The sequence below is a fragment of the Onthophagus taurus genome, chromosome 2 (genome assembly GCF_036711975.1).
Source record: "Onthophagus taurus isolate NC chromosome 2, IU_Otau_3.0, whole genome shotgun sequence".
Classification (NCBI taxonomy): domain Eukaryota; kingdom Metazoa; phylum Arthropoda; class Insecta; order Coleoptera; family Scarabaeidae; genus Onthophagus; species Onthophagus taurus.
This window is the reverse complement of record NC_091967.1, coordinates 8103799-8129375: the sequence shown is the minus strand read 5'-3', so window position 1 is coordinate 8129375 and position 25577 is coordinate 8103799. Positions and strand designations below refer to the sequence as shown.

The following is a 25577-nucleotide window of genomic DNA, read 5'->3' as shown; positions in this document are numbered from 1 at the left end:
CCGGAAACTGGTTTCATTAAACAAGAAAAACAAGGGTTTTACAAATGAAACGGTGGTGATTTGGTGAACGTTTTGTTTTTTTAAAGCGAAGAAACGAAGATTTCGAGGGCGAAACCAAAAAAATAAATAAAGGTAAATCGACGGCGGCTATAAACAACCCGAAACTGCTAGAAGTGTAACATCCATTTGTTCTCGTCGAAACCAAACACAAGGGTAAAAGAAGTAATAAAAAAATTTCTTCTCTCTTTCTTTATTCTTTCGCTGAATATATTTATATGTATACAAATATAAGGAAAGAAAGAAGGAAAGATAGAAAGAAGGAATGGAAAGAAAGAAAAGAAGGAGAGAGAGAGAGATGAGGGCGCGCGCGCACGCACACACACTTAAAAACATCTTGAACATCGGCTTTCGTCGTATCGTGAATCATTGGCATTCCATGGTCTTCGGTTTTTAGTTCCATCTCTTTTACACCATCCATTTAAAAACGATCGTCTATCTTTCTCTGCGGACGTAATAAATTATCACTAACCAATACGACCGGTTGAAATATTGTTTTTTTAGCTCATTAAATAAATTTTCAAACTCCATAGGTGTTTGGGTCTGAGACCCGGCCGGCAGCAGCCCAAGAAAGAGTCAGCTTCGAAAAGAGGCGTCGCCCCAATGAATACGTTCCGTGTATATTATCGCCGGTTGTTTGTTGTAATATACGGAATAATAAATAATAAGTTGTTGGATTTTTTTTCTTCATCCCTACACAACGCCGATTTCTTTTCTTCGAGGGGTTTCGATTTGGATCTGGCCCCGAAGCTGTTGTTTTTTTTTATTTTAATTTTTCTTTTTTTTGTGGTTTGGTTAGGGTCTTCGATATTATTGCTATTATTGGTTGTGTTTCGGCACAACTCAAATCCTTTTTTTTATTTTTCCATTTTTTTTTCGACCAGACTAAATCGGGTGCCAGGTGTCTCTCTATAAATCAAAAAGGGATTAGTCGAAATTGATTCGGTTAGGGGGCCCCATTATTTGTGGCCTTTGTTAGTTTATGATGTGCTAATGAGAAAATCGAAAACCCGCACCTTTATAATATTTTTTACATACTCTAACGCATCATAGTAGTACTAAGAAATAAGTTATGAGTTTAAGGAAGTGTTAAGAAAGCAGACAAAAAGAGATAATACAAATAAAACCCTCCATGGACATAGTAAATGGTCTTGAGAGGCCGAGCCTTTTTCGAGTAATCGCAACCCACGATCAAAGCATCTAAACAATGCCCCATGCGCTACGATCCGGGCATGATAAAAGCCGCGTTTACATAAAACGACGAAAAGCCGCGTTGCGATAAAGATATTGTACACATCCTAGTTATGGTACACTAATAACTTTGAGCAGGATATGCAGATTTAGATGATGAACGCTGTTAGAATGGCAATTTGGGAGAATTTTATTCTTTTTTGTTGGCCCCTGTGGGGTCCCTGCTTAGTATGCGTACGGCGCCCGCAGTTAACAATGGTGCCAATAGTGGTAATAAATTAAAATCCCCGCTCACATCCACCTTTTTTACGAGGTGTAATCAACTGATGATGTATTTTTCCTGTAGGTCTGAATATAACGTGTCTTTTCTTCTTTATCTTTCGTTTCTATTCTCGTTCTTTTTTCTTTCTGCATCCTTTTTTCATTCCCGTTCGAATATTCTTTCTCGCTTCGGCATCATCGATTTATATTCAAACCGAGTTTGATTCCGCGATTCTCCTGTTTAATTCATCGAGTGTAAGCCATGTCTTACTGTAATTTGTGGCGTATTTTATAATATAAAGAGATGTGTATACAACGCAAGTTGGTGTTTTGATTCGAATTTTAAATTTATTTCGTTGATTATTTTTCGAATCGTTTATCGGTTTCTCGGAATACGTAACTTTTAAAAGACGTTATTATTTAAATTTAAAAGCTTTCTGAAAAAAAATATATGGAAAAATTAAAAAATTCATCCCACAAAATTATTCTTATTTATTGTGACTTTTAATACCACCATTACACGACCGTCGAATACTAAAAACCGAGAACGCCACCGAAATGACGAATAAAGGAAACGAGTAATCGTCTTCTCTTTGGCGTTTATTACCTGGCGAAGTCGTGAATTGAAATTATAATTGGACATGATTTTTTTTTTGGTTCTAAAAAAGATTAATGAAAAATTATTTAATTCAAATTGGTTAGGTTTTTTGATCCAATATGAACCTAAAATACTTCGGTGAAAATTCTCGCTAGATCTTACACTTTCTGTGTAAGAGCACTAACAAAGTGACAGAACTTTCCCGGTGGTCTAGCAGCTACAAAAAAAATCTACGAAAATCCAGAAATAACGATCATATAAGGAATCAATAATGGTGTTACTTTTCTCTTGTTATGACGACGAGTCAACGAGTGTGGTCGACTTCGTTGAAGAAGTAGGAATATCACGATGGGTCTTATAGAAAGTAGATAATCAAAATCAAAGGTGTGTGCAAAATTTGCAAAGAAGAAGACCGTTTGCTAAAAAGACGAGTTAGACTGTCAGAAAACTACATCAAATCACCATCTATAAAAGAAAGAGAACAAATGGGGTGTGATATCAAATGTGACTCTTGTTAGAGGTGCAAATTTATTTTGAATCTTGTCTATAATATTTGATGTTAGCATGATGTCTTCGTCAATATTCCTCTGACAGCTAAAGATGGGTTTTATCGCCAAGTAATTTCTACCCAGTACTCTGAAGACATAGTGAAAAAATTCCAGCTAGTGCGAGTAAAATAACCCCATCGGTGATTTAATGGTTGGGCATGCACCCATTATGTTAGGAGTATGAAGTAACATCCTATATATGGATGGGTATTCGCTATATGACCTCATAGAACGAGCCTGAGAATGGCTCTGGGCACAGAATGTGTCAAGGTCTGAATATGACGATGTCCCTATCAGCGAAGTCCTACAATCAACGTGTCAGCCTTGATGATACAAACACAAAGTCAACCTCACGTACTCAAATGAACCTGATATTCTAGTGTTTCAACCTGTTGTAACAAACGAGGTTCAGACAAACTGGATTTGGGGCAGACATTTGTTTAAAGTGTTTAACGTGCGTTTTGAAAGTGTGGCTTCGCATTATATATTCAGGCAAGGTTGGCTCAAAAGTGAGGTGTCCTCATAGACTTAAATCAATATACTCTATGTACAGTCCGATAAATCGTACTTCAAGCACCACGAGAGATCCTAGCATAGTGTATATGGGAATGTAGGTCTCCTTAATTATGTTGCGATATTTCGTTGTAATTGCCTTAAATCATATCGATACAATTCTGGAAATAGCATATCACCCGCGGAATGTAAGAGATGCTCTGGGATTGGGGAAAGAACTATGGGGGAGATGTAGCCATTCGGCAGAATTGCTAAAACGTCACCAGATGTTGTTAGATTCTAGTAAATCTCTCAAAACTTCCTGTTCATTAAAGATGAGCACAGCTAAAAGCTGAAAATGCACAAAAAACGCAGTTCCAAGCGGAAACTAAAAACTACCGTAATTATATGTCCTGAAGTCCTCCTAAACTCATATAATACTTCATTAAACGGGAGAAAAAGGATGCATCCAAAACCGTTATATACAGGGTGATTCCATACATTGTTCTAGTAGAGACAAATTATGCCTCAACTTACAAGTATCAAATTTAGGGCTGCGATCAAGAATGATGGAACTCCGGAGCGGAATAGGTGGTCAATAAGATGGTAGCAATCAAAAACGCCTTCATCTACGATTATTAACCAGGAACATTAAAATTCTCTGATGTTTAAGCAATATTCGTCTTGAATTTTTGTTGTTTGTAAATTATTTATCGAGCCTTCCATAACATTATGTAACGAGTGTGACAATTTCACAACTACAAAATTCAATGTCTAGAATCTTGTCAATATAAAAAAAAACGTTTTTGATTTACGACTATGAATTCCTTGAATATGTTTCTAATCCATTATTAATGGATGGCGCGTATTAAGTAGGTAAATCTTTTCGGTCACGTAAAAAACGTATAACTACAGTCAGTCAAGTCAGTCAGTCGTCAAAGAGGAGTGGAACCCCCTCGTTTCGTGACCGTTGAAATTTATCTTTGGAAACGCGTGCTCGACGTCGGTAAACAATTACGAAAGCCATTTTGTGGGCAGACGGACGATCATACAAATCACCGCGTTCAATGTTTCGACGGTGTCGATTTCTTCGAATGCGTCTCCGAACGTGCCCATTTCAATCCCCAATTTGTATCCGTAACGTTTAAAATAACTAAAAAAATCTTTATTTTACAATTATTTTATCTATCTATCTTTTTATTTGAAATACAGAACATTTTTTCGAATAAATCTTGTTTAGAATTAAACCAGTAACAATTTTTATTAATATATTTTTTTCGAATTATTAATATTATAGAATTTAAAATTTCCCTGTGAATTGTACGATGAAAATTCAATTTTACCAAAAATCGCTTCAGATAAAATTTGTTTAAAATACGATTTATAACCGATAATTTTAATTAAAAAAATTGATATGGCCAGTAGATGGCGCTGTATACTGATATAAAAAATACTTTTTTTGAGGTTATCACAATTATTATTGTTTGAATCAGAAAATTTTTCGAATAAATCTTATTTAGAATTAAATCAGTAACAATTTTCATTAACATATTTTTTTCGAATTATTAATATTATAGAATCTAAGATTTCCCTGCGCTTGAAGACAAACAGCTAAACTCGAAACTTTCTAGTTCTAGGTCTAGTGTTAGTTCTAGTTGTTATTCAACGTTAGATTGTTGCATATTTTTCATTGAACTAAAACTAGAACTAACACAATCTACGTGTAAAAAAAAGAGCTTTTTTTGTAGAGAACTAGAATTACACTAATATATGAAATAATATTAAAAATATATTTAAAAAGTCATATTTCAACAGCAAGTCATGTTGATAACGAAGAAGTCAAAATGACGAAATGATGAGATGAAAATGTCATGTTGACAGATAATGTTATGATGGCATACGAAATTACATTGACGGACAAGAATGACAGGTTGGCTTTTGAAATGTCAATTTTTAAATGACATAAAATTGATAGATTTAAGTATCATGTTGACAGGAAACAACAATATAACAAATAAAGAACTAAATTGATATATGAAATATTAAATTGACAGATAGAAATGACAAAAATCATGTCGATAACGAAAAAGTAAAAATGACAGATGAAAATGTCATGTTGACAGAGATAAAACTGAATCAACTTTGTAGTTTCACATCTCACATATTGATTTCTAACTTACTATTATCTCAAAAGTCAATTTGTTGCTGTCTTTGAATGCTCGAAAAACTTTTCACTTAATATAAAAATAGGAAATTAAATCAATTGACACATATAATATAATGGGGTCATACACAATTTTTTTTTTATTATATTTTCTGAAAGTTTGTTTAAAAATATAGTTACCGTTATTTTTTTTTTGAATATTTTCGAACAAAATCATTGTTAAAAAAATTGTTGAAAATTTATATACCCATATGCGCTTTTAAAATTCCCGCGTTGATGACGTACGTATCCACCTTTGCGTCCCCTGCACCCCGCTCAAATGCAAGAAAGAGATGAACGTCATTTAGGTTGTATTGAAAAGAGATAGAGTGTTTGTAGGTTATGTTTATTATGTTTTGTTCATGGATGTAATAGAGACACTCTATTACATCCATGGTTTTGTTTTGACACTGTCACACCGCAAGCGCTATCTAACGGACAATTTAACTTGTTTTAGGCAGTGCGGTTCCTACGTCACAGAAAAGCCGCGAAATTATTTCGTTTGAATATTTGCTATTTTTCACTTCAAATTACGCAAAATATAAAATTGATCAAAATATTTCTTTTACTTTGTGTTCATGCATATACTTGCATATATCGTTTGACGTAAAAATTTTCTCTAAATTTAATAAGTGTGTATGACCCCATCGGTTATGATGAAAATTGTTTTAGTATTATTAGATTTCGTTAGATGGCGTTAATAAGGATTATAAGATTGGAAACTGTAGTTTTGCAACACTTTTTCGATAATATAAATTAGAAAACGATTTAATTATAAGTCGCATTAATAATCGTTACACGTTTAAACCGATTTAGAAATAACAAACAACGAAAAGAGAATAAATAACCCGCAATCGAGTACATACATTAGGATCGACTTTTCCTAATGAAATCGTTTGGAGAAGTAATTAATGTCCCGACGAACGTTTCTAATTTACATCCTAGCGATAGAGCCAATTTCTAAATGTGCTTTGCCACCTCGTCGATATTCAAACGTACCACTCTATCACGTTCCGTCTCTTTTCAACCGACGTTTTTCCTTGCGTTTTGGATAGAGATAACAAACTGGTTTTTCGTTTGGATATCTTACGACAGTTCTACTAATTACTCCTAATTTAATATTAAGTATGCAAATCGCACCGCATCAATAAGTACACAATCGACCTCCCACAAAAAATAATAATAAATAAAGGAAAGTTACAAATAAATAATAAAAATAGAAAGCGAAATTAGTTAATTTTAATTAATAAGGGCGCCGTAATTACTCGTATTAGCCGGTAGATGGAGTAAATCGATCGATTGATGACCGAGGGCGAGAGAAAATGAGATGTGAGATGAGAAAGAAAGACGGAGATTGTGGTTGGGTTAAGTTTAATTTAACCAACATAAACCCACTTAACGTCATGAATATAATCATAATCGGAATCTTGGGATCTGGACTCGCGCGCCACAACCAACGTCCAACAACAAAACCGCTTTCGTATACACCATCGGAATAATGGAGATATCAAAAACGAAACTAAACCTTAAAGTTAACCTTACATTTCAACGCAAACAAAAAATTAAAAATAATTTATCTATTATTATTATTAACAATATAAAACGGTTATTATCCAATAAAATTATTCCATCTGCGTTAAATAAACAGAAAAGAACGACGGATAAAACGGTTCTAAACGATTACAGGGTCGGATTTAGCGCGGCGGGTTAACGATAAACAATAACGACACAATTCGTTTTCGGGGTTACTTTTTCAGGTACTAAAAACTCGGCGGAGACCGAATTCGCGCTAATCTAAAATCTATAAAGCGTAGAACGACGATTCTATGTGTTTATTTTATGGCGTGTAAACATTGCAAATTGATTTTATGGTACGATGACCAGTCGAAACCGGAGGCGGCTAATAAATTGATTTCAAATGATTCGGAAAAATGCGAGTTTGCAAAACTGAGCTTATTGGACTCTTTGTCGCCGAACAAAGCGCATTCGAAACGTTTACAATGGCACCCATACAGTCAGTTTTATGGACTTTTGGTGGGATGTTGTGTGTATTGTAATGTTATTAACGGCTTATTGTGAGACGAAAGGGATCCTTTTTGACTTTTTCTTAAGAGATTTCTTTCTTAAAATCTCCTTTGTGAAACGAAAACCAATTCAACTTCTATTATAAACGAATTTAAGATGTTATTTAAAAGTATAAAAGTTGATTATTTTTTTTATGTTGAATTAGTTAAGTTTTAACGAATGAGAAAAAGTAAAAACGAGGATGACGTTTCTCGTCAAAATGTTCTTATTGAAACGTCTAAAATCCTAAATATTCCATCGTCGAAACGAGAAGGAAAACGACGTCAACGCACCTCCGCTTTAGCATTTCAAATTACATATTAAACCGGATTCGCTGAAGCACCTCACTTTAAAACGCAATAAATTCACCTCATTACATTTCATCTCGTCAATCGATCGTGATATTATTTTACCTTCTGCTCGAGACTTGTAATTGACTTTCATCTTTTTAACGTTGTAAGTTTAAAGATATAGTAAACCCTCGATATAACGGACTAATATTTATGACCAATTTTTAATTTACAATTTAAAGACTCTGAAGACGCACGGCTAAACTCGAAACTTTCTAGTTCTAGGTCTAGTGTTAGTTCTAGTTTTAATTCAATGAAAAATATACGACGTTTAACGCTGAATAACACCTAAAACTAGAACTAACACTAACATTAAACCAAAACCTTTGACATCTGTCATCTTGACATTTTAACTTATTTCGCGTGATTAATGTTTATGTATCGACGATTCTTTTTAATTAATTTATGAAATGACTCAAAAAACACGTTAAAAATAAAAAGAACGTACGGAAAAGTGACTAACACTAAATAAACTTCAGTTATAAAACTTCTATTATATGATAACTAACTTCAGGTTTAAAATCTCAACCTTAATTTTGACATATTTGTAATCTTCATTCAAAATCCTTTAAAATGAGTACAAACACGACATATTTATCTTCAATATTAATGAAGTTATACTCAACTTCCGGTTAATAATGTCAACGTCAATTTTGACATATTTGTAATCGTCGTGAAAAATCCTTTAAAATGAGTCCAAACATGATACGTTTAATTCAAATATTACTCGAGATATAAGCAACTTCCGGTTTGAAATGTCAATGTCATTTTGACATATTAATTTTTATAAGATGTCTTAATATTTGTCACAACGACAAAAATATAATAAAAAAAAATAAAAAATTAAGGTTGGTATTAATATTTAAAAATTAAATGCTATCTTCATTGTTGCTAACGTCGGGTTTAATGGTTTTTATTCCAACTTTTTTGTTTTTTGAGATAAATGCGTCATCTTTGGACTCATTTTAAAGGTTTTTTAATGAAGATGATAAATATGTCAAAATTGACGTTGACGTTTCAAACCGGAAGTGATTGTATCTCCATTAATATTAAAGTTATACATGTCGAGTTTGGACTCATTTTAAAGGATTTTTTATGACGTTGACAAATATGTCAAAATTAAGAGTTGAAAGTTCGAACTTTTTGGTTTTTTGAGATAAATGCGTCATGTTTGGACTCACTTTAAAGGTTATTTTATGAAGATTACGAATATAATAATAAAATTAAAGTTGACATTGACAATAAAAATTTTTTTTCACGACTAAACCCGAATGTTTCTAGTTCTCGTGCTATAGTTTTAGTTCAATAAATATATACAACATAGTAATATCTTATGCTAAGTAGCGCTACCTACCACTGCCACTAGAACTAACACTAGACCGAGAACTAGAAACATTCTTTTTCTTAGTCCCACGTCTCTCAAAACGGCTAAACCCAAATGATTCTAGTTCTAGGTCTTGTGTCTTTCGATATTCTGCATTTTTTCTAAGATAAGTTACACCTTTACCTACCAGACAGCATGAAAATCGCTAAAAACGATAAAATGTCGCGTAGTCAAGTGAAGTATAACGCAGTCCAATTATATTTGTTATAAAAAAAACCGTTAGAGTTTTATTATATATTTCCGTGGAAATAAAAACCCTTTTAGAAACGTTAATTTTCCCTTAATGAAAAATAAAAACAAATTAAAATCAAATTAATTTGAAATGTTTTTTATTGTAAAGTAGCCAGCATAAGTATTTAATTGGTGAACAAAACCGCTTGTGTGTACCGATTAAAACGTTGTTGGTTGCTTACATATTAATGACTTGAGAAGCACTTAAGCGAAAGAGTGAACAACAAAACACAAAAATTAATTATTCATTGCCACTAGAAGTTATCCGTTGGGAGGGAGGGGGCTTTTTAAAGCGACGAAGGGAAATGCGCAATTACAATACCTGCATACACCGGGCGGCCCACTTTTATAACTTTATCAGCTATTAGTGATTTTTTTTTTCAACCTGGTAATTTTTTTTCTTCGCATAGCGTTTTAGCAACGAACGTTCGTTGCGAGCGCGTTGACTTTCGTCCCCGTCTCTTCTTACTAAACTGTGCAATTATGTTAATTCGTCGCGCAAACTAAATTATTGTCGTTGTAATGTAAACGTCTTCTTCTTTACTTAGTCATACAGGATATGTACGTCAATTAGAACCAGGTTGAATTATTAGCCTGCATAATATATAAATCCATTTGTAAAAACTTGTTATAATTTTTAAATTATACCAAAAATTCGTGAAATACAAAGTTTTTTAAAAAAAAAAACCTGTTGAACTTGAATCTTTTTTAAAATCTTTTTTAATTTTTAAACAAACCCCCGGGGTTTTATATCCCTTTTAAAAAACTGAAAAAGAAAGAAATGGACACATTAAATCGAAAAAAGAAGAAACCATAAACGTTTGGTCGTTTTCTAAAACGCAATAAACCCATAAGAGGATCTTTACGATGGGGCTAATATCCCATTTTCCAAACCCCGTCATTAGTTTCGAATCTAAGGTTTCCGTGGGCCCTTTTCTTCTCAACGTTTCGGCTTCTCCCGGGCATCTTAATGTGGCCAAATTACATTTTATTAGTGTTGCTGCCCGCTACAGCTCATATCGCGTTCGTAATTTATTATGGGGTCTCAAATCGTTCCTTCTCTCTCACTCTTTTTCTGTTCTCCAGACCCCATAAATTACGCGCTTTAGCCCTAGAATTAGGTAGTAACGTTTTATGGAATTTTAAAAGACCAAATTGGTTCGTAAATATAGTTTTTTTCAGAACCGACGGGTTCCGAACGTAACCTCATTATTTAAGAAATCTTTTCTTTTTGTAATAAAAATCTTTACTTATAAAATCAAAAATTTTAAAGATTTTAAAAATTTAATTACTAATGTGTGATAGTGTTAAATTAAGTGAAAAATAAAAATTAGCAATATTTAAAACGGGCCGCTTCATTTCGGGGTCTCTCCACCGAAAGCCCATTACATATTAACAAGGTATTCTTGTGTATATTACCATTAAAGCTGTCAGAGGAGACACTGTATAATTGGTTAGCTTAGACCAAGCAGGTAATAAACAAGGACTCCAAAGTCCCTCTTTAACTCTCTCACTCTTATTCTCTCTCTCCCCGGCTTCAAGCTCGCTGCGTGCCTGTCAATTTACATTTTCAAACAGTGTACGCCTTTCGCATTACCATAATAATTCAAAAAACCGTTCTCAGAACGTACTCGGTCCTTATTTATTACCCCGTCGAACCGTTCACAGTCTAAACTCGAACGCCAAAAGCAAATAAATGCTCGTTTATACACACCAAGAGAGAAATAATATTCTTACTTTAATTGATTGGTCATCTATTTAAATATAACTTAAAAGATTTTACTTTATGCTTTTTTTCATGCTATGTTAAGAAAAATTAACAGTATTTATTGCAATTACAAGACTTGTACATATACTTGTATATCAGGTTGATAGATCAATTAATTTTTGACAAATAAAAGATATCACAGAATCTTTGAAAACCAAAATCGATTCTTTTTCACTTTTAATACGTCAAATAACGATGGCTCTGCCAATTCAAACAAAACTGATTTCTCCTTGGTTAAATAATCAATTTGGTGAAAGATGGCTTAGAGCAATGTTGAGCAAATTGTTGAACAATACAAATACCAGGATAGCCTTGCCAATCGAAAAGTTGTTATTGTAAATTAATTATAAATCTATTACAGATACGCCCATTACAGTCCGATTGAAATAGCATCATGGAAGGTATATAATATGGTTTCATTGTCAAAGCAGATATTGGCATAGGCATCCAATGGAGGATTGCTGTTGTAGGTTACTTGCAAACCCATTGCAAATACAGCCGTTATAGCTCCATATAACTGTTTTCATAGTAGATACAATAGAGATTTTGTCATAGCAGATTTAACTAAAATTTAATTTTAGAGTCACTGGAGTTGCGTTGAGGAATCTTCATAGAAAATAAACTGATGATAAAGCAATTGGAGATCTTACCGCGGCAAATACTGGCATAGGACATCCAATTTGAAATCCTTTCCAGATACAACCATTAATACTCAATAGTACTAGCTTCATATATAGAAGATATATTAGAGATAGTGGAATTGAAGATCTGGTCATAGCAGATTCTAGCATAGGACATCCAATGGAGAACTCACTAATGAGTATTGATTTAAAATCTATTTCCAATACAGTAATTAATGTTCCATAGAATTATCTTCTATGAAATTTGTATTTGTCTGATTTTGACAACATTGGAGATCATGTCACAATAGACACCGACATAGGATTAAAAGTTGAAGTAGTATTGAAGATTTATTGAAAATCCATTGCAGATTCAAACAAGGTATACATATAGTTGTATTTATATACGTGTTGCGACAGCACTATCACTTTCTATTAATTACAAATCTGCTGCAGATACCGTCATTGGAGTTCCAGTGAGGAATGTTCATGGAAAATAAACTGATAAAATTTTTTTTTTTTGTTTCCCTGGATATCTTTGCTAATTTTTATGTTTTCAAGTGCCCAGATTACGAATATATTCATGAAAGTACTGAATGTGATCTTGTTTTTTATGATTTTTACATATCTTATATTTTGAATAGTTATCGGCTTGTTGGTAATAAAATTTATTTTCCCAGTCATGATTAGGCTTCTGCGCAACTTTTTCGCGCATACAAACATCACATGATCCCTACTCTCTGACCCGTTGCTCCACAGAACAGCAAAAATTGATTGATTCAAATCAACTTTCATCAGCTTAGCTAAGAAAGCTAGTGCCACTCAAAGTGATGATTACCGTATATTATAATATAATTGGAGATCTTGCTGCGGCAATTCTTGATACAGGACATTCAATGAAGAACTCACTATTGTAGATTCATTTGAAATCTGATCCAGATACAACAATTAATATTCCATAGTGCTACTATCTTCATAGAAAATATATTAGAGATTGTGGAATTTTAGATCTGACCATAGCAGATTCTAGCATAGAACTTTCAATGGCGAACTCGCTTTGAATATTGATTTGAGATGTTCCATAGAACTGTCTTCTATAAAATTTGTATTTGTCTGATTTCGACATAATGAAGAAGTTGAAGTGGTATTGAAGATTGATTGAAAATCCATTGTAGATCCAAACGAGGAATATATATAGAGATCCCTTCCAACATTAGCCGCAACAGGAACATAACGATAATAGACAAAATAACCAAGTCAACGATCTAGTATTTTACTGAAGTATTTTACCGAAATTCTCTGACACAAAATCCATATGTCCTTCCTAGAATTTTTTCCTGTTGGTTGCTCCAATCAATTCTGGATTATTGACTTGGATTAACGAGCTTCTCGTCTATTAACAAAAATTATTTCAGCCACTACAGACTATAAAGCATTAAATTTACTTACTTCACTTATAGGCATAAAACATATATTTTTGCTTGTCTCCAATTATCTGGTGTATTTCTTTCTTTTCATTCTAGCTTACTCCATTATCGACAGTTACAATATTGTACAGTTACGTTTAACATGTGAGGTTATGTTTTAATCTATTGAATTATCTTGGTTTTAAGCAGTAGGAAATAAATTTCATTTAAAATAAGATAAGACGATGTCGCCTCTGTCCGGTTTGTGTATAACAAATGTTGACAATTTATTGTAAACAATTACTCAATTAGGGGGCCCGCGCGCCCTTCCGTAATCTGAACGAGTACCAACAAAAGCCAACGAGATATTACCTGTCCAATGATAACTTCATTTCCCTTTATGTAGACGTTCCGTAATAATCTACACGACAAATCTTTCCCCGGCTAAGTTCGGCTCTCGCTTCCACCGCATCGCCTCCAAATAATCCCGTCCTTTTTCCGGGCACGATTCCCGACTCCGTAATATTTTATTCGACCATATTGTGTTCGTCCGTAACGTTCGTATCTCCGCTATTTATCTGTACACCTACGAAACAGCGGCTAAAACCGAGCTCACATGAGTATTGTTGTACGTGCCAGCACTTTTTCTCTTATTCTTATTCTTCGTTTCAACTCAACTCAACTCACTACGAACGAATTGTGAAAAACTAGAATTGTATACAAAAATTTATTATGAGTTTCAATTCAATTCGGGTATTTTAGCACGATGGGTTCAAATGCAACGTTTACAACGCAGAGTGTAAAATATGCACTTAACCTGCACGAACATGACGCCGACCCGTGCGAGCCGAGCCGCTTCGAAATCGTTTGCGGTTGTTATTAAGCGATATTAATTGGACAATACCCTTATGTACCGTTCCCCTGGACTCTTTCTCGGTTGTAATATGGTAATTTTAAACCATTAAACTTGAGTATTTTAACGTAACGTATAAACACTACATGGAGGTGATTTGCATTTTCGCTAAGCGTCCATTTTATTTAGTAAACGTTCTTAATTAATTATGAGTTAGGATACAATAAAAAAAAAAAGTTTTTCTTTTTTCTATCTTTAATTGGTTGAAATTAATTTAACGATATCGAATGATTAATTTCACGTTTTTAAATTTGAAACGAAAGAGGTCTTCTTCAAAGTGGTAATTTTTACTTTCGTTCTTTTTATTTTGCAACTTTCGATTCAATTACAACGTACGGGGCGTATGTAATCGTTTTCGACTTTCACCGTAATTGGGGCCCCGTCCCGTCCTGTCCGAATATTTACACGGCCGTAGATAACGCGGGGCTGTGTTATTAGCATCAGTATGTGTCAAAAAGCGTCCGCCGAAGCGTCCGGCGGGGCTCCGGTCGTTGGCTAATTTATGTACCAATTGGGGCCCTCCGAACAGGACCTAAATAATAATTAATCGATACGCCCACCAAAAAAGAACTTCGCCAGAGCGAAACACTTTCCGAGAACAACAAAATTGATGTGTTGTGTTTCGAAATGAATTAATAAAAAAAATTATTTTGTTTTACATATAAAATATAATTAATTTAATAATATAAACCAGAAACTTTCTAGTTCTAGTGTCTCTAGTGGGAGTTTTACTTGTTATTTAGTGCTACATAACAATTTTATTGAACTAAAACTAGATAGTGGAGGAGGACTAGATATTGCTGGGGAAAGAATTGATTCTGCTGGAAGAAGACAATTAACTATTTGCAGAAGATCAGATACTACTGGGAAACGATTAAATACTGCTAATGAATGACTAGACACTGCTGGAAAAGACTAGATACTGCTGGAATACTATTCGGCTGATAAAAAACTGCTGAGAATAAACACTGTTGAAAGAATACTAGATACTGCTGGAAGAGAGCAAAAAGCTGCTGCTACAAAATCAGATACTACTGGAAAAGGACCAAATAATGTTAATGGAAGTCCAGCTACTGCTAGAAAAAGACTACATATTACTAAAAGAGCACTAGATTACTAGCAGAAGACTTGACACTGCTGGAAGAGGACAACGAACTGCTGCTAGAAGATCAGATAGTACTGGAAAAGAACTAAATACTGCTAATGGAAGAATAGCTCTTGCTAGAAACTTTCTAGATCTAGTGTTAGTCTAACTTTACTTGTTTGCCGTATTAATCCGTTATATTGAGGTTTTATTATATTATTAATAATATCGGTAGCCGTTTGGGGATGTGATGATCGTTTTTATTGTTGATTGTAAATCTGTTTGGGATGAGTTAAAAATGGAAAAATAATAAAAATATATAGATTGGTTTGTCTCTTACAGCAGGTACACGGATACAAAGAAAGCGCAGGTATAATTCGTCGTCTACCCCTTAAAGAAGACCGAGAAGAAGAAGAAAAACGTTGTCTATCTGCGGCCGGTGATCTTTATATGGTAATCCATTTCGAGAGAGTGTTAATACCGAAAAAACGTATTTCCATATATTACCATACATTACCAGGGAAGCAGCAGTTGATTAAAAACCTCTCGCCTGGTGCCGCGTGACGTCTTCATAGGTTGCATTTGGGGCCCCCGGGGGTTCAGCGGCGGCACAGTTTGTTTACCCGCGCCTGGATCATTTTTAACACAGTCACTTTAACCGCGTGGATCCTTTGTTACGTGTCAAATTCTCGCGCATTTGCAACCACATGACGCCAACATTACTTTATTTTTATTTTTCCTTCAATTTCAACATAAGCTAACTTTTAATTTTAACAATTTTATTCTGAAAACGAAATACAATGAGATGTTTAAAAAAAGGTGTTCAAAGTGATAATTTACTTTGGAGCCGAACTGTTGAACACGTTGACAGGCGAACACCGTCGCGAAATGGAAGCGTTCCATGTTCACGGTTCGGACTCAAATTATCACCTAATAAATAATAAAAGGGGTTAATACGTAGCGAGACCGTTTACGACAACACACCGTAATAATACGACGACGACGAGTGCCCCGAAGTCGCCGTTGTAGTTGTACCATTTCCGGTTTTGTTGCCGCGGAGTCAGAAGTGAGTCCAGATGGTGCCGTCGTTCGTTTCGTTCGCGAACACCTTTGGGCGTCACCTTCATAGGCAGATGTACGGGGTGAATTACGGAAAACCCGCTTAATGAATAATTTCCGAAACGAACAAGTGTCAATTACATTTTTATATTTCTTTTTAAGTTGCAGAAAGATATTTATTCGTCAACGATACTTATCGGATATTACTAATTATTATTTATGTCGATGTTTGAGAGAAGATTAAAATAATCATAAAGTTTCAAGATAATAATTATTAAAATTTTAGGAATTAACCTCACAAAATCATTTTAAAATTGATTTATCGATAAAAACCTTATTATTATTATTATTATTGCTGCCGGGCTGAGGAGAAAGCGACGCAATCACACAGTAAATGTTCAGCAGTCTCTGCTCGTCGTTGCAAAGTCGATAAGTTTAATCCTCAGCTTGTCCAATATGGAAGAGGTGGCCTGAGAGCGACCTTAAATCCCCTTTGCTGAGATATAAAACCTCTTTGGTTTTGTTTTGCGGCGAAGTTATCATACACTTCGCCTGTCTGTGACCTGGAAGTTCTTTCCAGCGTAAGACTACCTTTGAGGCCCACCAACTATTGATTGCCTGTTTTAAGTGGCTTTTTTGTAGTCCACAACCGGGTTGGGGTCTAATAAAGGGCGTTTTCGCTACCTCTTTAGCCGCCTTGTCCGCCTTTTCATTGGCCTCAATGTCTCTGTGACCTGGAACCCACCATAGAATAACATTATTGCTCCTAGCGAGTTCTCTCAGGTTGCTGGTACACTCTCTGATCAGTGGGGAGTCACACGTGTAGGCCTAAATTGCCTTTAGGGCGGCCCGATTCTTCATGAAAATGTTTGTATCATAAACTTCTGCTTGAAAAATGGTTATGTCCGAGCAGAGGAGCAATTTAATGCGGCTATTTGGTCCAATAATGACCATACCTATCCAACTGTCTTTGAAGCATCGGTGTACCAGATAAGTGCTCCTCTTTTAAGTTGAGGCTCACCCTTCGTCCAATCATTCTTGCTTCTAAATATGACTAAATTTGCAACTAAATATGATTAAATATGCTTTAATTTCAATCAAATGGTTTAGACGTGGGTCCTTGAGGATTTCGAGGTGTCCTCTGAGGTTACCCCGCATCAACTTGAGTGTACTTACTTACTTTGTCCCACATAAAATGTAACATGTCATTATAATTTGACATTACAGTAAAACCTCGATATCTACATTCATATATTGCGAGTTATATGAAATTCCCGGTATAAATCGTGTGGTGTAAGACCGAGTAGGGTTTCGCACTAGTTCAGTAACGCACTTGTTATGTTAAGACATGTTAAACGCTGGGTTTGTGCTAGCTGTTGTTGTGGTGTCTTGCGTTTTATTTTGGCCACCAAACCAGTAAGGCATAGACTACCATGGGTCTGATTATTGGTACGTAAGCCCAGTGAGCCATTTGTGGTTTAAGATCCCAGTTCCTTCCAAGGAGCCTGCGGCAGATCTGGTTATCCATGATAGCTTCTTTCCGCACCTTTACTATGAACCTAACACCTAACTTAACTCACCTGTCAAATTTGACATTTTAGAAAAAATTAACTTCACTTATTAGTAGTTACAAAATCATTTTTAAACTGATTTATTGATAAAAACCCAGTTATTTTCAATTGAAATTAAGATATTCAAAGAATTTAAAAAATTAAAAATAAAAAGCAATAAAATAAATATTTCATTAACGCATTTTAGTGATTTTTTGTTTTTAAAAGTAAATTGTTGAACGTAACCTAATACCTAACTTAACTCATATCTGTCAAATTTGACAAATTAACCTTAATATTTTTAGTTACGCTTCTTAATGATTTTTCATTTATTGAGATGTTATGATTTGTTGTTATTATATTAATTGAGGTTATATTCTCACGCACGCAAAATATTTCTACTAGATGAACTGGAAAATCGTATTAATGTAAGCATTACAACGTTTACTTTCCGACGGTTCTACCGAGTTTTAATGACGCACGTGCACCACTCCGCTCTCAATATCAATTATGAATGCCACGGCATCTAATTTGAATGAAAAATTGCGGTAATTATTTAATAACGACGAGCGTGCTGCAAAAAATCAAACTACGAACTAATTACTATCTAATCAACTCTAGTAACCGAGCAATTAACTTTATTGCATAAAATGCAGATTGAAACAAATTCGAAAAAATTAAAATACTGGAATTCAATTGTGTTTGTAAAGAAACAAAGTCGAACTCGCAATCGATCAAATATGCTAATTAATTACCGCGATAGAATTGATTTTGCATACGATTAAAGGTTACAAGACTAATTAGTTTGTTATTTACTATGCAGAAGAATATTTAAATTAAAGAAAGTGAGGTTAATTTATTTTATGAAACGTCAAATTTGACAACATAACCAATTTTTTTTTTTTAAATACTTAAATTAACCCCAAAAATAAATATAAATTAATGATTATGTTAATAAATAGGATGAGGTGATAAGATTTACAACCTCTTGTCACATCAAACACTTCTGTTTCGGTGCCCGAAAAGTAAATAAAAGAAGAGGGACACGAAATAATGTACCTGAGCCACGGGACCCCATAAATAAGCTCTCGGCGCAATATTTAAAATAATTCCGAACAAATAATATTGTCAAGGTAAAATATAAAGTGTGCGGCGGCGGCCCACGGGCCCCGTATCGGGACCGCGCATCTCAGCCGCCAGCGCCATATTTCGTCCCCGTCGGGTGCCCCCCCGTGGGCCACGAGCCCCAACGTGATAATATAGTTTTTACGGCGCCTTCTTCTTCGCGGAACGCCCGAGACCCATTAAAATATTTAATTCCGATTAAATCGCGATTTTAACAACAATAAAATCCTCATAAACTCGCTTGATATACTACCGAATGTAATCCGATTTTATGAAGCGAAGAGATCGACTTAATAACAAACCAAAAATTTACGTTCTGGTTTAACAACATTTTAGTGTTAACATAACCACAACTTAATTAATAGTTTTGAAAAAAAGGTGAACTATTAGATAGAGAGAAATAAAAGATGAAGAAAAATTTTGTTGGGCGCGATTGAGATTGGTATCTGGAAAGTTGAGGGCGCTGGCGTGGCAGTGGGGTTCCGAGTCGGGGGCCCGCTGGAAGTGTTGCCCCATGCTGACATCCGCCTCGCCTATTACAAACATACGCTACTCGGCAGCACCACACAATATTCGTGGACGTCGTTCTCTCCGTGGCCCCGAAGACCATCGCTGCCGCTGCCCCCCCTCTGAGGCTCGAGACACAATGCCTAATGGGGCTCCGCGCAATAAACACGTCCGACCGCGTGACACCTGACAAATAAAACCGAGTAACGAGACGATCTTCAAAGATGAAACAAAAAAAGAAAGATTGAAAGAAAAGGGAAAACGCGTTTTATCTACCCATTAATTTTTTAAGTTTAACTTAATTTGTTATTTATGAATACCGTGAATTCGATTTTCTTTTAGTTGGACAGCCGACGATGTCTTCATCAACATCGGGATAACTCCGCGTTTAAAACGTTGAAAGCAGGCAAAACGAAAGAGGAAGAAGAAGAGAGAAACAAGAATTATAATAAATACGACGGCGTAATGCGAAGAAGAGATGCAAACGGAAAGATATTGCTCGTTAAGGCATCTGTCCGAGTAGAAGGAGTACGAGCAGGAATTTTAGTCGTAGGTGGTTGGTAGTACTTGTAATAAACTTTATGCAACATGAAATAAGTTATCAAATCAATTTTTTGACATTTCTTAAATGTCGTTTTCGAATCAATCAAAAACAAAAATGAGAAAGGTAATTTGCTCTTTTGAAAATGAGGTTTTTTTAGGGGTGGAGTTCGTTTGGTTGTTGTTAAGGTTGGGTTGGAAGAAAGAAAAAAGGTGGTCGTAATAGCGTTTGGTCAACAATTACCGCGTGACGTCAGTCATTAATTATAACTTAACCTGTGGTTAGAACTTAACAAGCTGTCACTAGCGGATTGTTAGCCGTTATTTATGAGAATTTAAAAGCGGGTCTCCACACAGCCTCTCTCTACACACACTCATCGTTTCTCTCCTACTCTTTAGAGCGGAAAAGATATAACCTAAAAAAAATTTTTTTTTATGTTGAGATAGAATCAAATTCTTCTCTTATCCCTTTTTCCTTCAACTTGTATTCCGCACATTTTCACAACATCATCTTAAGTAATGGCACCTAATAAACCTTCACAGATTGTTCATTTTCTCTCGGCAAACGAGCGGTGAACTATCCGAGTTTATAAGCTTCATTTTCAACGAGCAGTAATCTTCGTTCCTTTTCCTTTCTGTAGTTGTCGCGGTGTTTATACGAAAACGAAGAAGTCTCTTTCCAACGCAAACCAAAGAAGAGATGATCGTACGTGACCGGTAATTAACTCAACTCCCGACGAGTCCGGTAGATTGCGCCGCCGTCGGTCGTCCGGGTCACGATGGTAAACGCGATTTTTATCTGTTAATTGAGAACAAGGTGTTAAAGACCGTAAAACGGATTACAAGAATTATTTTTTTTAATATCAATTTTTACATTTATTATTGTATTAAATAAAATCTTTTAAAAATAATATCTGATTGCACCCTAAATTTAACTTGATTTACGTCATCTGTCAAAATTTGATTACACGTCATTAATATTTTAGTTTTAATTTTATCTTTGTAAAGATATCGATTCTAGATCTAATTATTCATTTATAATTTACCTTCTCCTGGGGTTCTCGAAGGTGTTTGCATTGCGCACCGTTAATGGCAATAAAGATTTAATCACTGGTTTTGACTCACGAACAGCCATCATGGTGAACGGTGCCCCGTAACCTTTGTTACCGTGTCTGGTCGTCAGCGGAGCTCCAAAGAATAAGAAGAAGAAAAGATATGCAATAAAAATGAAACTATAAAAGTTGCAAAATTTGCTTAAAACCTTACTTTTATAAAACATCCAGAAGTTTTTTAATGTTCTGCAATATAAACAATATTTGTTAATGATAGTGTTTCATGTTTGATTGTCATCCGGGTTTTGTGCGGTTCTTTCTTCTGGAAACGTCTTCCTAGTTTTTCTCCCATTCAGAAAGCAGAAGAACCTGTTCCTTCTCTACAGAGGAAAAGCTTGTTTAACATATCTCAGCTAACCTAAAAATTGTAGATAATGGAAGAATGATGTTTATCTTTTCTCTTTACAAAATTAATGTTTAACGTCTCCTCGTTAGGGTATTTATGTTTACGTCCAAGAATAAGGAAGTAATAAAAATATTTCTTAGTGTGGTGACCATAAGTAACTAATTAATAAATATAAAGTTGAAGAAAAGACTGCAGACACCTAGTTTATTATTGAATGAGCAGCCAGAGTCGAAACAAATTTGGAATATGCCCATTTTGAGGTAGGGAGATTCAGTCTTGAATCTCCTGCTAGATTTTTCATTTTTATGATATTAGTCAACAAGGCCACCGAATAAGTCGACTAAATAAAGTTATGAATAACATCAGAACTTTGTATACAATGCATCTTGTATTCTGTATCTTTTTTGAAAACTTTCTAACTTCGATGTTTGTTAGCATGATTTCCATATTGCTATGATCTTTATTAGACTCTACATTTTGTCTCCGTACCTTTTTAGCAGACTTTGTATTCTTGCACTATACTTTTTTTGTAAATTCTGTATTCTGTCTCTGTGCTTCATTTTCCCAATACTTCTGATGCGTTTGCTGTTTTTCTCCACTTTGTCCAGAATCTGCGATCATAATAATAACAACTCTAAAACAATGCAACCGAACCTTTCTTCTTTCTTTAAAACGCAATTTAGTTTTTAATATCTACAATATTAGTATATGCGTACTTTGACATTTGTGCAATGTCTGGATCAGACCAGGGAAGTGTCAATTATGTTAGCCTTAGCAAAGCACTTTCAACTGAGACCAACCTTAGACAAGGGATGGAAACAACGTTGCAGATATCACTTTGCTATCGATATACAGGTGTCTCAAAAAAAATGTACTCACACTTTAACTGTCGCTGTTAACCGTCTGTGTAATTAATTAATCACAGTATGGCAGGTAGGTTAGAATGGGACTTCTCTATGTCATATAGCTCTGATAAAGTTGAGTGTAGACCACTCCATATAATTTTTTTTATTAATGGGTGTATTGAAAAAGAATTGAATAAAGAAGGAAGAAAGCGACGATGGGGGCGTGGCCCGCGTTGTGGCAATAAGTTAGTTTGTTGTATGGGAGTGTACGCCACCTCGTGAGTAATTTGTTGCCCGCACTGAAAGGTTTGCTTAACCCGAGATTAAAACTAACTGATAATTACATAATAACCGTGTTCGAGTTCCGAGGGCCCAGCGGCCCCCTTCGAGTCATTAATAACCGAAGAACGGACGCCGTTTAGTAATTTATTTGTTTAATTACCGATCCGTAACAATTACAAAAAAAGAAACCATCTCTTCTTCCCCTCATTCTTTATTTCATTCCCCCACCCTTTGTTTTAACCGAACTATGCAAAATTTAATCGAATTTTAAGAAATTCTATAGAAACAAATTTTATTTTATGTTGGTAGTTTGTATGTTAGGAAATGAAGGTGTCCAGGTTTTTGAATGACGCGCGGTTGATGATTGTGGAAAACATCTGGATTCGTAAAGTGTGTGTGTGTGTGAGTTGGACGTGTCTGGCCTTCAGGAATCTGTTATGACAGGTTAATAGAGTCGGTTCGTAACCGTAATTTTATCTAATAATCTCGAACCGTGTAATTTATACTGTTTCTAATAAGCGCGTTTCCACTTGTAATTTGTTATATTGCTTCTTATGAAAGGCAACGAAGATTTCTCTCTTCGTTACTTTAATTCTTCATAACCTTTTTATATTTATCCTTATTCGATTTTAATTTTAGTTGTAATGCTAGTTTTAGTTCTTATTTTAATGGTTATTCAGCGTTAGTTTGCTGCACATTTTTATTGAACTAAAACTAGAACTAATACTAGACCTAGAAACATTCTGGTTTAGCCGTTCGTCTTCAGACGCACTATTACTATTCCAGCAGTGCCAAGTCTTCTATTAGCAATGTCTAGTGCTCCTCTAGCAATATGTAGTCTTTTTGTAGCAGTAGCTGGTCTTCTATTAGCATTGGTTAGTTCTTTTCCAGTAGTATCTGATCTTCTAGCAGCAGTTCTTTGCCCTCTTCTAGCAGTATCTAGTATTCTTTCAACAGTGTTTATGCTCAACAGATTTTTATCAGCCGAATACTATTCCAGCAGTATCTAGGCTTCCATTAGCAGTATTTAATCCTTTCCCAGTAGTATCTGACAGTTAATTGTCTTCTTCCAGCAGAATCAATTCTTTTCCCCGCAATATCTAGTCCTGCTCCACTATCTAGTTTTAATTCAATAAAAATATAATACAACATAGCACTAAATAACAAGTAAAACTAGAACTAACACTAGACCTAGAACTAGAAACATTCGGGTTTAGCCGTGCGTCTGAAACTTTCTAGTTGTAGGTCTAGTGTTAGTTCTAGTTTTATTTCAATGCAAAATATATAACAATTTAACGCTGAGTAACAACTGAAACTACAACTAACAACACCATTAGAACTAACACTAGATTTAGAACTAGAAACATTCGGGTTTAGCCGTCTTAAAAGACTTTCGGCTAAATCCGAATGCTTCTAGTTCTAGGTGTAGTGTTAGTTCTAATGCTAGTGTTAGTTTTAGTTGTTATTTAGCATTACATTGTTGTATAGTTTTATTAAACTAACAAATACAGAACGCAACGGTGTAGATACCATTTCAAATTTGTGTGTATATAAATCATTGATTCAAACACTTTTTGTTTTAATGTATTATTTTATTAATAATAATAACAATAATCGGGAATATAAATGTGTGATGAATGATGATGGTGAGAAGTTGCAGTTGCTGCTGTAACAGGAGCCCTAAACGAACAGGACTTTCTACGTGTCAATTGTGTAAAAGGAAAAGGTGCGCCACGATCCGGTGGCCATCGATCTGTCGACCCTTCATCAGTCAAGTGTCGACTACTACTACTCACTTTTGAATAGACCTCGTTATAAACAACTTTTTCTTCCACATGAAACGAAATAATAATTATTAAAATTAAAATAATTAATGCATTTCATGACCATTAAATATAAAACACTCTTAATTATCCTTATCCAAGCCCTTTCTTTATGAAGATAACAAAATCCACCCCGCACATATAAAACAAAAGCAAAAACCCAACAACAACCCACACATTCAGTGACAATGAAAAATGTCCAGAAGTAATTAATGTCCCTTTACTTCTAACTAGAAATTTATATAGATCTAGAGTTAGAAAAGAAGAGGAAAAGGCAACGGGTGGTATGATAATGAGGGTATCTCGATGCGGGGGGTTCCTTTTAGAAAAGAACAAAAAATATACGCCACTCTTTTACTCTCTCTTTCTTTCTTTCTTTCTCTCTGGTTAATGGCCGTTTTCGTTATTGTTGGGCAGCTGTATAAAGAGTTGGGTATTAATGGACTTTTCGCACGGGCGACAGTGGCGGCGCTGCATTCGCGTAATTATTTTTACATGCAAATCGAAGTGGTCAACTAAAACTCCTAAGGGACACTGCGATGGTGGTAAACGGATAATAAATTTTCACGCATAAATTTATGAAATTAGTCAAACCACCAATACAGAAAATTTTACTTTTTCGTCTCTTACGTATTTTCACTTGTACTTCTTCTTTCCGTTTGTCAGCGTTGTTATAAACGCGTGGGCAAATCGTTTGTAGTGTGCACTACGTCATTTTGAGGTGGTTATAAATCGTCTGGAAGGTGGTGGAGAGAACAAAACATCGATGCTCGGCAGAGTTACGATCGAATCGCAATATAATATCCTTCTCTTTTTAACAGCACGGAAAACAAACCGTCGCAGCTCGTATAACTTATTCCGCAATCTATTTTGCATAAACCGCTTTAAATATGACCGAGTTATAAGCGTGTTGTAGCCTTTCAATTAGTTCTCGAATTGCTCTCCACATCATTAAAACCACGTTTACACTTATTAAAATCAACAATTTCAATTAAAATCAAATGAAAATTAATTTCACTAAATATAAAACTTGTTGAGGTTAGGTTACGTTTGGTCCACTTACCTCAGTTTATGAAACTTAGCCGTAAAGATTTTAATTTGTTTGATTAACTTCGTATTAATCTTGTTTCCTTGGTACATTTTTGACACGAAAAACGCACTATTAATTAAAATAATTAATAAAATACTTAATAACAAATGTCAACAACGATATTGACA

The 25577-nt window shown here is 34.8% G+C and overlaps 1 long non-coding RNA gene across 1 annotated transcript; it reads right to left on the bottom strand.

Moving 5' to 3' along the window:
* Nucleotides 1-18979: 18979 nt before the first annotated feature.
* Nucleotides 18980-25577, bottom strand: LOC111427061 (uncharacterized). Its single transcript, XR_011639643.1, has 4 exons — nt 25423-25577; nt 21218-21421; nt 20998-21139; nt 18980-20750 (listed from the first exon to the last, which is right to left on the bottom strand). It is a non-coding gene; the product is annotated as an uncharacterized lncRNA (long non-coding RNA).